This window comes from Dicentrarchus labrax, unplaced genomic scaffold, assembly GCF_905237075.1.
Source record: "Dicentrarchus labrax unplaced genomic scaffold, dlabrax2021, whole genome shotgun sequence".
In the NCBI taxonomy this organism is placed as follows: Eukaryota; Metazoa; Chordata; class Actinopteri; family Moronidae; genus Dicentrarchus; species Dicentrarchus labrax.
In genome coordinates this window covers 4,107,744-4,121,149 of record NW_026136711.1, presented here as the reverse complement: position 1 = coordinate 4,121,149, position 13,406 = coordinate 4,107,744, and positions in this window count along the sequence as shown.

Below are 13,406 nucleotides of genomic sequence, written 5' to 3'. Positions count from 1 at the left end.
TTGACCTCCAAAGCCTTAAAGGCCAAACCAGAGGAACGGATTTATTCGTTTCTGTTTGTGAAGCTGTTGATGACATGAAACTACCATGGAGTAAAATTTCTAGGATCACTACCGATGGTGTGCTAGCCATGGCAGGTGAGCGAAGTGGATTGTCTGCACTGATCTGCAATAATGTCAGTTAAGAAGGAGGTAACGCTATTAAACTTCACTGTATAATTCACCAGCAGGCTCTCTGCGCCAAACATCTCAAATTTGACCATGTTATGAAACGAGTGGCAAAGGCAATCAATTCTATTTGCTAAAGCTCTATACCACCGACAGTTTCAGCAGTTCTTGATTGTCATCCAGGCTGAATAAGGAGACGTAATATATCACAACGATGTGAGGTGGCTCAGTCGGGGGTCCGCACTGCAGCGATTTTTCTCTCTCAAAGAGGAAATTGGACATTTTTGCAAATTTTTGAAAATGCAACAGCTCTCGCATCTCTTTCTGTGGAATTTACCAAACGCTTTCGGGATTTTGCAGTCATTGAAAAGGACATGTTGCTTATCTCTTCTTCCTTCTCCGTGGACCCTGGTGATGCTCCTCCACAGCTGCAGCTTGAGCTCATTTAGCTGCAGTGTGACGATGAGTGCCGCGGAAAACACCAGCAGTTTTCTCTCGTTGACTTTTACCGGTAGCTGGACAAAGGCAGGTTTGCAGAAATGCGATCATTTGCTAAGAGGATGCTAAGCTTATTCGGCTCCACATATTTGTGTGAGCAAACATTCTCAGTCATGAACTTAAACAAGAACCGATTGAGGTCAAGACTAAGTGACTCCCACTTACGTGACATTTTACGCATCTCAACTACTGCCCTCCACCCAGACCTGGCCTCTTTACTGAAATCTAGATCTCAGTTTCACCCTTCTCATTAGTGTAAGCAAGTTGTCTTTTGCTTGATCGAGCCGAAATTGAGTGTTTTGAACGGTAACATCTGTCACTATCAACAGTGAAAAGCTAAAAGCACACTTGGACTTATGGCACTTACCGGTATTTTTATTAAACTCTTGAATAAGATTTGGTTATAACTGTTATGTACCTGTAACTACCTCCCTCTGTTGTAATTATTACTTCATGTCCTGTGTTTATATTGTATATATTTGGAAATGTACACACTCCTCAGGACTGCACACCCTACCTCCCTTTTGTATTATCTCTTCATGTCCTGTGTTTATATTGTATATACTTTGAAAAATTGTACTGTTTTTGGCGCTGCCATTGGTGTTGGCTATTTAATCTCATCGTACATGTGTACAGTGACAATAAAGGCATTCTATTCTATTCTATTCTAAATGTGGCACAGATTATTGCTTTCTGAAAGATCTTGTAAAAAATTCACTTGTTTTAAACTTTAATGACAACAGACCACTTTGCATTACTTATAACTCCTGTTTAAAATGTTCTTGAGGCAAAGATATTTATCAAACCCATGGAAATTTAAGGTATTATAATTATAATAATATAATTGCTCAGGGCTGGGTCACATGAAGAGAAATTGTCCCTCACCAAGAAAAACCTTCAGAGCTCAAGCCTCAACAATCCTCCCCGAAAGCCCTGAGTCTGCTGTGCTTCATCTTAAAGCCCAAGGTCAAGAAATGAGCATTAACATGTTTGTGTATGAATTGGAAGTGTGTGCTGTTTTGGACACTGGGGCACGGAGAAGTGTGATGCCTCTGTGCCATTATAACGCCATTCATCCAGATGTCCGGCCTTCACTACAGCCATCAGAGGTAGAGATTTTGCTTGGTGTCGGTCCTGGTGACATCCCTGTGCTTGGTGAGGCCCACATTCCTGTACACATTAACAACCGGCAGGTGAACGTGCATTTCCTGGTTGCTGACATAGCTGGCGATGAGGCTTTCTTAGGCCATCCATTCCTGATTCAAGCTCAAGCACGCCTTGATTTTGGGAACCACCGCATTGTGCTGTTTGGAGAGGAAGTGCCCTATTTCCGCTCACGAAGCAAACAAAAGACGCATGCAGTAAGAGTGGCTCGGACTATGGTGTTGGAGGCTGGACAAGAGTACCTGGTACGAGGCAACATTCAGGGAACCTGTTAAAGGGGAGGTGATGTTGAACCCCATCAAAGGCTTTGTAGAGAAACACAAAGTGCTTGTTGCCCGCATCCTGGTGGAAGCTCGGCCCCTTAAAACTGTTCCCCTCCGCCTTTTCAATCCCGGAAACACAGCCGTAACCATTAAAGAAGGGGCAATTGCAGGGTTTCTCCAGCCTGCTAAAGCCCTGCCATCCACAAAGACCACAACTCAGCCCGAACAGACTGTCAGCAGCTCCCCCACTGTTTCCCAGCACCTGCAGGAGCTTTACACCCAGAGTTCCGCTGAGCTTAAAAGAGAAGAGCAGAAGCGGAATGTTCCCGAGATGTTTGAGCAGCTGGGCCAGGTTTTCAACCGTCTTCACCAGGCCAACCTGAAACTTAAACCTGCCAAGTGCTTTCTCTTCCGCCGCCAGGTAGCCTACCTGGGGCACATTGTCTCGGAGGATGGTGTGGCCACTGACCCCAGCAAGGTCCAGAAGGTGCAAGAGTGGCCCACGCCATCATCAACCAAGGAGGTCCGCCGATTTATTGGCTTGCATCATACTATCGACAGTTTGTGAAAGACTTTGCCTCCATAGGTGAGCCCCTCCATGACCTGACAAAGAAACACGCCCGGTTTCAGTGGACTGAGGAATGCCAAGTGGCATTCGACGAACTGAAGCGTCTGTTGACCACTGCACCAGTGATGGGGTATCCACTCGACCAGGGCAACATGATATTGGACAAGCGATGTTGGCATCGGTGCAGTCCTCTCCCAAGTTCAGCAGGGCAGGGAGCGTGTTCTGGCCTATGGGAGTCGCAGACTGTCCAAGACTGAACAGAACTACTGCACCTCACGGCGGGAACTGCTAGCCGTGGTGGAGTTCACAACACATTTCTGGCAGTATCTCCTGGGGCGGCCCTTTATTGTCCGCACCGACTACAGCAGCCTTCGGTGGCTAACAAAAATGAAGGAGCCTGAAGGACAGCTTGCCAGGTGGCTTGAGAGACTCGGTGAGTACAACTTTGAGATCATCCATCGCCCTGGCCGGTTGCACACTAATGCAGACAGCCAGCCGCCAGTCATGTCCATGTAATCTGCCAGACCCCTCCCCTCAACCAGTGAACGTCAGACATCAGGCTGTGCAATGTGAGTTGGACTCTGACATCAACCAGGTGACGCCAGTGGGGGTAGACGGACAACCAGCTTTCACAGCAGTGAGTCTAGTGGGGGTGGACGAAGCTCTCCCTGCTGACACAGACAACTTAAAGCTCCCTGCAAGAATCTACCTGACTAGGACCAGTAACACTGAACTGTTTGGCGGCTGGTCCCTGGAGGAGCTACGACAGGCCCAAGAAGCTGATTCAGATATTGCACCTATCAAAACATGGATGGAGGCCAGCAAAGAGCGCCCCCCCATGGGTAAAGGTCTCACCATATAGCCCAGCCACAAAGACCTTCTGGAGCCAATGGAAGTGGCTCTACATCCGTGATGGAATACTGGTTAGGCGGTTCTACTGCCTGGACGAAACCCAGTTCTACCCACAAGTGGTGCTGCCTCGTGTCCTCCGGCCTGATGTCATGAGATAGATGCATGAGGGGCAGGTTGGTGGGCATTTCGGTGTGGAGCGCACAGTAGCCCGACTGCAGACTTGACACTTCTGGTACCGGATGAGAGAAGATGTTGCTGTCTGGTGTGGCACCTGTACCAGCTGTGCGTCCAAAGCTAGGCCACTTACGACACCTCAAGCCCCGATGGGTACTGTTAGAGTGGGAGCCCCAATGGAGCGTGTTGCCTTGGATATTATGGGGCCACTGAACGAGACAGAGCGGGACAACCGGTATGTGCTTGTGATACAGGACTATTTCACCAAATGGGTGGATGCTTTTCCCCTACCAATGACAAGGCTGTAACTGTGGCTGAATTGCTAGCCTCAGAGTGGGTGTGTCGTTATGGAGTACCACAGACATTGCAGTGACCAAGGCCGAAACTTCGAGTCTGAAGTGTTCCAGAAAATGTGCTCACTGTTTGGTATCGAGAAAACGCACACCACCCCATTCCGACCTCAGTCCGATGGCCAAGTTGAAAGATTCAGTGCCACCCTGCAAAAGCTTCTGGCCACAACAGCTGAGTGTTGCCACTGGGACTGGGACCTCATGATCCCTTATGCTGTCATGGCCTATAGAGCAGCAAAGCACAGTGCTACTGGTTTCCCTCCCAACTTCGTGATGTTCGGCCGGGAAGTGAGCGTTTTGAGTTTCTGCCATCGTATGAAGGACCCTACTTCATCCTGGGACAGTTGGATGATCTGGTGTATCGTATCCAGAAAGGCCCAAGAGCTAAAGTTAAAGTGGTTCACCATGATCAGCTGAAGTCTTATCGCAGTCGCGACCCACTGGACAACACCTGGGCCCTGGAGCAGGCTCGGAGCTGGACACCGGAGGAGGTGTCACCCCCAGCCTTGGACAAGGATCCTGCTGACCCTGTTCTGGGTCTGTCCAAGCTGTTCTCCACCGCGGGGGCCGAGGAAGCCTCCAGCTGCACCTCATCAGATCCAGCTTCAGGCATTTCACTCCCATCCACCTCTCTTCACCTGGACCCTGTTTCTGCTCGGGGCACTGAGGATAGTGGGGGTGGTGTGTAGGCAGGGCCGCCTTAACCTAATGTTATGCCCGGGGCTGAGAGGTTTTGTAGGCCCCCCATCCCCTCGATTTATAGAGTCTCATTTTAAAAAAGTGTAATATCTAGGTAATCTACATCATAAAATGCATTAGTTTCTTTCGAGACATACAACAGTGAGTTTTCCCTCTTTGAGCCAGAAAACACCACAATATTGTTATTAACATATCACTGAGCCCACTTGAGCATAAACACAAGACACTTTATTTAAAAACCACACACAGCAACTTATGGCGATAATAAAACCAAAATGTGTGAAAGTATGATTTCAAACGATATTATGAATATATCTGCTATACAATCATGAGCATGTTTCCAGTCAAAATAACCCCCACTCACAAATGCTGACTTCTCCTTGTTCTCGCCAAATATTTTGCAGGCAAAACAAAACACACTACCTGCTGATGGTGAATAACAGAGCCACTCTCTGGGCACACACTCTCCGTTACTGAGTTTGCGTTTGAAATGCATTTTTGAGAAAAAATCTTCTCTGCTGTTTATATTGGCGTTCCGATGCCGACACGTCAGCATCTTTATTTTGACAGGACTCCGGTCCCATTTCCGCCCAATAAGCCCGCGATTTTGTGTCAGTATTGTTTCCCGAGCGGCCCGGGTCACTGTTATATAGGTCATCTTCATCATCAGTTACGGGGAGAGGCTCTCCTCCTAACTGGTTTGCGGCCTGGTCCTCTCTCTGGGGCTCGTGTGCTCCACCCTCCTCCTCCCCTCCATTGCTACGGGCGGTCCCCTGCTCCTCTTCAGCTACATCCACCTGCGCGGCCTGCGCGGCCTGCGCCTCCTCCGCCCCCTCCGGTGTGTGGGATAGCGATCCTCCTCCGGTGCTGGGTCCATCTTCAGTAACAGAAGTAGCTGGTTTAAAAAATCTGGTGAGCTTTGGGATGCTCTTTAGTAGATCTTTTTCGCGCAACTCCTTCTTTATAAGTTTTTTTCTTTTCTGGGCACCACTCTCAAACGTCCTCCCCGACATTTTCCACTTAATGTCACTCAATCATAGAGGGTCACACCCCAAAACTAACTATAGACATTCTGATAGGTAAGCCCACGGGCCATAGGCTATGGGGCCAAGTGGGTCACTCCTAATTTGGCTCAATCAGCAACCATGTAACGTGCGATTAGAGTGATTGACAGAAAACCTGACAAGTTACAAAACAATATGACCTTTTATGGGAGGCCCCTGAACTTGGGAGGCCCCTGGGCTTCAGCCCAGGTAAGCCCGTGCATTAAAGCAGCCTTGTGTGTAGGAGCAACATTATCAGAGCCATCGTTCTCAAAGGCCAAGCCGCCAGCGGAGATCACCAGCCAAGTATGGCGAGTGGGTGGCTCATTGAGTGCGAGAGTTTTTGGACAGTTCTCAGTTTAATTGAGCCTTAAGGTTAAATGAGGGCAGCTGTTTGTTACTGTTTAAGATAATTGTTAGTTTTATAAGTTAAAAGTTAGAGGAAAAAAAAGAGAAAAACTTGAGAAGCAATGTTTTAATTACCACATTCACTGTGCTTAAAACAAAAACATGTATTTGTGCTATTTCTGTTGGTTAAGAGTAATTTGTTGAGTAAACAGAGAAGTTGAGTTAGTAATTTAGCTGATTGCTAATTTAGAGTTTGGAATAAGTCATCGACTGTATAATGGGTGTTATTAATACCTTTTTCAGGACTTATTTCCCTCTACTGTAATATATGCACGTTAACCAAGCAGACTGCTATGTGTTTGCATTTGCATTGAGAAGCTACACTTTTGCTGGGGCCCCACTTGCAATGGACTTGAAATTTGCTAGTTAAACTGAATCCTCACAAATGGACTGAAACAAATGAGGACTTTATGTATATGTATGCTGATGTGTGTTGTGGTGCTGGAGTGTAATTCTGTTATAATTGCCATCCAGAGTGGGGGTAGTGTTATAAGAGTAGCGTGGCTCCTTTAAGCGGTCGCGCAGTTCGCATGTGCAGAGATAACATGTGTGTGGTAGAGCCTCTGTGTGAGTTGTTTGCCAACTGCTGGAGATAAAGTGAAGGGGGTTAGCCCCGAAGTTAGCGTCAACTTCGGCCCTGGAGGAAACTCTCCCCTGTGCTTCCCGACTACGGTCTGGGAGCCAAACAGGAATGGTTAACACATGTAACAATCAGCCAATCAGGATAGATTTGATATACAGCCAATCAGGAAGATTTTAACATTCAACTAATTCAGATTCATGTAAAAAATCAATCAGGAAGTATGTAAATAGCAGCTAATTAGGACGCCTTGACCATTTAGCCAAACAGGATGCATGTAACAATCAGAAAATGTGGATGCATGTAAAAATTATCCTATCAGTTTAAAATAACAATCAGCCAATCAGGATACATGTAAAAAAAATCAGCCAATCAGCATGCATGTAACAATCAGCCATTCAGGAGGCCTTTTAACGTTCAACCAATCTGGATGGATGTAAAATTCAGCTAATCAGGATTGATGTAATGATCAACCAATGAGGATGGATTCAATATTCGGCCAATGAGGATGGATTTAACATTCAGCCAATCAGGATGTATGTAACAAACATTCACCTTTGAAACACTCCCACCTTTGGCCCTTCTCTGTGTGGCATCTCCAGTCCCTTCACACCTTTCCTATTCATCTCAAAAGCTTCCCTGTCGGACAAAGAGAAACAATATAGAAAAGTAATTAAAGATAAAATATTGTTCTTCAATGACATATAGTTTCATATATACTTCATAATATCTTAATATTAGTCTGCAATAATATGAATAAAATAAACTAATTCAATTAGCATTATGGTTTGTATACTGAATGAAATAAATCAATGGTAGATGTTAGTCACTGGTAATACACTACAAGTCAATTCTTGGCCAGCATTAACTGCTGTGGTCAACAGACCCCTCTTGTGTCGAAAAACCCTTACTGCAGTTAGAAAAAAGTAATCAAGCTGTTGTCTTTCCTATAAGGACAAAGTGGGTTTGAAGAGGTTGATAAAATGTCAAAGCTTCCTTTTTGTCAGCTGAACTTGATATCTATGTTGATATACACCAAGTGATGGCATAACTACATCATCACTACAATACATCATCATCATCAAAGGGTATTAAGAAATTGAAATTGAGCAGAAAACTCAGTCCAGTTAGAAAACGAGAGCTAAAACCATAAAAAATGTGTAATGGATATTATGGATAAATATGAACAATAATTGGTTTGGTTTGAGTTTTAAAATGCTTTTCTTTTAAGTGCTTCTCTAAACAAAAAGTGTCATTAGGGACTCTCAGAAACACACGCAAATGACTTGGTATCAACTCGTATAGCTGGTGCCCAAATGTACCAAGGTTGGATCCTGTCTGCAACAGCCAGGGTTTTGACTCCCACCTGTGGTGCTATGCTGGGTGCCTCTCCTGTCTCTTCACATCTTGCCTATCTATTTCAAAAGGCCTTTGACACTCAGCCAGCCACTCAGCCAGCGACTCAGGAGGTGTGTAACACTCAGCAAGCAAATCAGGGGGCATGTAAAACTCAGCCAGCCAATCAGGGCCGTGTAACACTCAGCTAGTCATTCAGGAACGATGTAACACTCAGCTAGTCAATCAGTAACCGTGTAACACTCAGACATCCAACCAAGAGGCCTTTGACACACAGCCAGTCAATCAGGAGGCATGAAACACTCAATCAGCCAATCAGGAGGCGTGTAACAAGCCAAGTGCTTCGGATTGGTTGGACGTGCTACGGTAAGCGTACTGACTCACTTCCGGTTCACTTCCTGCTCTGTGTACACTGTTTGGTGCTGTAGCTCTGTCAGTGAACGCTAAATATAAATTAGTTTTACTCGTTACAGCGGTTATTTACCCGCTTAACATTTAAACGTAGACTAGTTCTACCTAAACACTTGGAGTTTCTCCCTCTTTTAGGGACTTTTCACTACTTTCAAAGTTTTTCATACACGCTAGTTTCATTAGCATTAGCAGTTAGCTATGGCTTCTCCCTCTCCCTCTCCTCTGTCCTGCTCAGTGTGTCAGATGTTCAGTTATTCCTCTGCCTCCTTTAAAGATAATGGTACCTGTATTAAATGTAGTTTATTTACTGCGCTGGAGGCGAGGCTTAGTGAGTTAGAGGAACGGCACCGCACCACTGAGATATCTTTAGCCGCTATAGTTAGCCAGCCCCCATTAGCCGGTGTGGTCCGACCGAAGGTAGCTTCTGTTAGCTCTGTAGATCCCCCGGTAGTTCCCGAGCAGCCGGGCAGACAGGGAGGCTGGGTGACTGAGCTAAGGAAGACTAGAACGGCGAAGCCCACAGGTCACCACCAACCGCTTCATGTTTCTAATACATTTTCCCCACTCAGCGATACACCCGCTGAGGAACCAACTCTGGTTATTGGCAGCTCCATAGTCAGAAACGTGAAGTTAGCGAAGCCAGCGGCCATAGTTAAATGTATCCCTGGGGCCAGAGCGGGCGACATTGAATCAAATTTAAAACTGCTGGCTAAAGGTAAACGTAAATACAGTAAGATTGTTATCCACGTCGGCGGTAACGACACCCGTTTACGCCAATCGGAGGTCACTAAGATTAATGTGGAGTCGGTGTGTAACTATGCTAAGACAATGTCGGACACCGTAGTTTTCTCTGGACCCCTCCCCAATGTGACCAGTGATGACATGTATAGCCGCATGTCGTCATTCCACCGCTGGCTGTCGAGGTGGTGTCCAGCAAACGATGTGGGCTTCATTGATAACTGGAAGCCTTTTTGGGGAAAACCTGGTCTGATTAGGAGAGACGGCATCCATCCCACTTTGGATGGAGCGGCTCTCTTATCTAGAAATATGGCGAAGTTTATCTCTAAAACCTGACAGTCCAGAGTTAGGACCAGGAAGCAGAGCTGCTGTCTTACACACTTCTCTGCTCTTTCTTTAGAACAGTCACCCACCCAAAACCCCATAGAGACTGTGTCTGTCCCCCGACCACCTAAACTATTTAAAGAAATAAAAACAAGAGGAGTTCAACATAAAAATCTAATAAAAATTAAAACTAACTCCTCAGTAGCACAAAATAAGAGAATGAAATGTGGGCTGTTAAATATCAGGTCTCTGTCCTCTAAAGCTGTTTTAGTGAATGAATTAATATCAGATTATGATATTGATTTACTTTGTCTTACTGAGACCTGGTTGTCCCACGAGGAGTATGTTAGCCTAAATGAATCCACCCCCCAGTCATATTAATACTCACATTCCTCGAGGCACAGGCCGAGGAGGTGGAGTAGCAGCTATATATGATTCGAGCGTTTTAATGGACCCTAAACCTAAACTAAATTATAATTCATTTGAAAGCCTTGTTCTTAGCCTTTCTCACCCAAACTGGAAAACACTGCAGCCAGTTCTATTTGTTATAGTGTACCGCGCTCCTGGACCGTACTCTGATTTTATATCTGAATTTTCAGAGTTTCTATCAAGCTTAGTCCTTAAATCAGATAAAGTAATTATTGTAGGTGATTTTAATATTCATGTGGATGTTGACAATGACAGCCTTAGTAATGCATTTATATCATTAATAGACTCAATTGGCTTCTGTCAGAGTGTAAATAAACCAACTCATTGTTTTAATCACACTCTTGACCTTGTTTTATCATATGGCATTGATATTGAACATTTAATAGTCTTCCCACATAATCCTTTCCTATCTGACCATTATTTAGTAACTTTTGAATTCATACTATTAGATTATAAGCCATTAGGCAAAACTTCCTACAGCAGATGTCTATCTGACAGTGCTGTAGCTAAATTTAAGGAGGAGATTCCTTCAGTGTTTAATTCAATGCCATGTCTGAATTTAACAGAGTCCTATAACAACTTTAGTCCCTCTGAAATTGATAATCTTGTCGATAGTGCTACAGGCTCACTACGATCAACATTAGACTCTATCGCTCCTATAAAAAGGAAATTATTAAAACATAGGAGACTAGCACCTTGGTATAACCACCAAACCCGCCAGTTAAAGCAAATAGCTAGGAAATCTGAAAGGAAATGGCGCTCTTCCAAATTATCAGAATATCGCTCAAATTGGCAAGATGAGCTTAAGATTTATAGAAAGGCCCTCCGTAATGCCAGAGGAGCCTATTACTCAGCACTAATAGAAGAAAATAAGAACAACCCTAGGTTCCTCTTCAGCACTGTAGCCAGGCTGACAGAGAGTCACAGCTCTATCGAGCCACATATCCCCATAAACTTAAGTAGCAATGACTTCATGAGCTTCTTCTATAATAAAATTATTACTATTAGAGAAAAAATTAATCACCAACTGCCATCAACGGTTATCAGTGGCTCTCCAAGTTCAGGGACTTCTGTCAATGTAAACTTAGATGTATATTTAGACTGTTTTTCTGCTATCGATCTTCATCAGTTAACTTCAATCATTTCTTCATCGAAGCCATCAACCTGTCTGTTAGACCCGATCCCAACTAGGCTGCTTAAAGAAGTTGTTCCCTTAATTGGCACTTCTTTACTGGATATGATTAATCTTTCTTTATTATCAGGATATGTACCACAGTCCTTCAAAGTAGCTGTAATTAAACCCCTTCTTAAAAAGTCTACTCTTGACCCAGGGGTTTTAGCCAACTATAGACCGATTTCTAACCTCCCGTTCCTCTCTAAGATTCTGGAGAAAGTAGTCGCCAAAGAGTTGTGTGACTTTCTACATAACAATACTTTATTTGAGGATTTTCAGTCAGGATTTAGAGTTCATCATAGCACAGAGACAGCTCTGGTTAAAGTTAATAATGACCTTCTGACTGCTTCTGACAATGGACTTGTCTCTGTACTTGTATTATTAGATCTTAGTGCTGCATTTGACACCATTGACCATGATATTCTTTTACAGAGACTTGAGCATCAAATTGGCATTAAAGGAACTGCCCTAACCTGGTTTAAGTCATACTTATCAGATCGTTCTCAGTTTGTACATGTTAACGATGAATCCTCCATAAATACTAAAGTTAGTCATGGAGTTCCACAAGGTTCTGTACTTGGACCAATACTATTTACTTTATATATGCTCCCTTTAGGCAACATTATTAGGAATCACTCCATTAACTTTCACTGTTATGCAGATGATACGCAGTTATATCTATCAATCAAACCCAATGAAATTAATCAATTATCTAAATTACAAACATGTCTTAAGGACATCAAATCCTGGATGACCTGCAATTTTCTGATGTTAAACTCAGAAAAAACCGAAATTCTTGTTCTTGGCCCCAAAAACCTTAGAGACTCATTGTCTAAAGATATAGTCACTCTAGATGGCATTAACTTGGCCTCTAGCACCACTGTCAGGAATCTTGGAGTTATCTTTGATCAGGATTTGTCATTTAACTCCCACATAAAGCAGACCTCTAGGACTGCCTTCTTTCATTTACGTAATATTAGAAAAAATTAGACACATCCTATCACAGACAGATGCAGAAAAACTAATCCATGCATTTGTTACTTCAAGGCTGGATTACTGCAACTCTTTATTATCAGGTTGCCCCAATAAGTCCATTAAAACGCTCCAATTAATTCAGAACGCTGCAGCACGAGTACTGACAGGAACTAGAAAAAGAGATCACATCTCTCCTGTACTAGCTACTCTGCATTGGCTCCCTATAAAATGTAGAATTGAATTTAAAATACTCCTCCTCACCTATAAAGCTCTTCATGGTCAGGCCCCTTCATATCTTAAAGAGCTCATTGTACCCTATTACCCCACTAGAACACTACGTTCTCTGAATGCTGGGCTACTTGTGGTTCCTATAGTCTCTAAAAGTAGAACAGGAGCCAGAGCCTTCAGTTACCAAGCTCCTCTCCTGTGGAACCAGCTTCCAGTTGTGGTTCGGGAGGCAGACACCCTCACCACATTCAAGAGTAGGCTTAAGACATTCCTCTTTGATAAAGCTTATAGTTAGGGCTGGATCAGGTGAGTCCTGAACCATCCCTTAGTTATGCTGCTATAGGCCTAGACTATCGGGGGATTTCCCATGGTGCACTGAGCTACTCTCTTCCTCTCTCTTTCTGCACTCATTCATGTCCCTTTAATGCATGTTACTAACTCCACTTCTTCCCCGGAGTTCTTGTGCTTTCTCGTCTCGCAGGTTCTCATGGATCCTGGTGCCATGGTCCTGCTTGACTGCCATTGCCAATACTGTTGTTGCTGTGCACCTGTCTGTCTGTCTGTCGCTCTCTCTCTCTCTCTCTCTCTCTCTCTCTCTCTCTCTCTCTCTCTCTCTCTCTCTCACCCCAACTGGTCGAGACAGACGACCACCCACCTAGAGCCGGAGGATCTGTCCTAGGTTTCTGCCTTTTAACAGGCAGTTTTTCCTTGCCCTTGTCGCCAAGTGCTTGCTCATGGTGGTACTGTTGGGTCTCTGTAATTAATGTTAAAGAGTTCGGTCTAGACCTGCTCTATTTGAAAAGTGTCCTGAGATAACTTCTGTTATGAATTGGCGCTATACAAATAAAATTGAATTGAATTGAAATTGAATTGTAACACTCAGCCAGCCAATCACGACGCGTGTAACACTCAGACAGCCAATCAGGACGCGTGTAACTCTCAGCAAGCCAATGAGGTGGCGTGTAACACTCAGCCAATCCAATCCAATCCAACTTTATTTGTTAAGC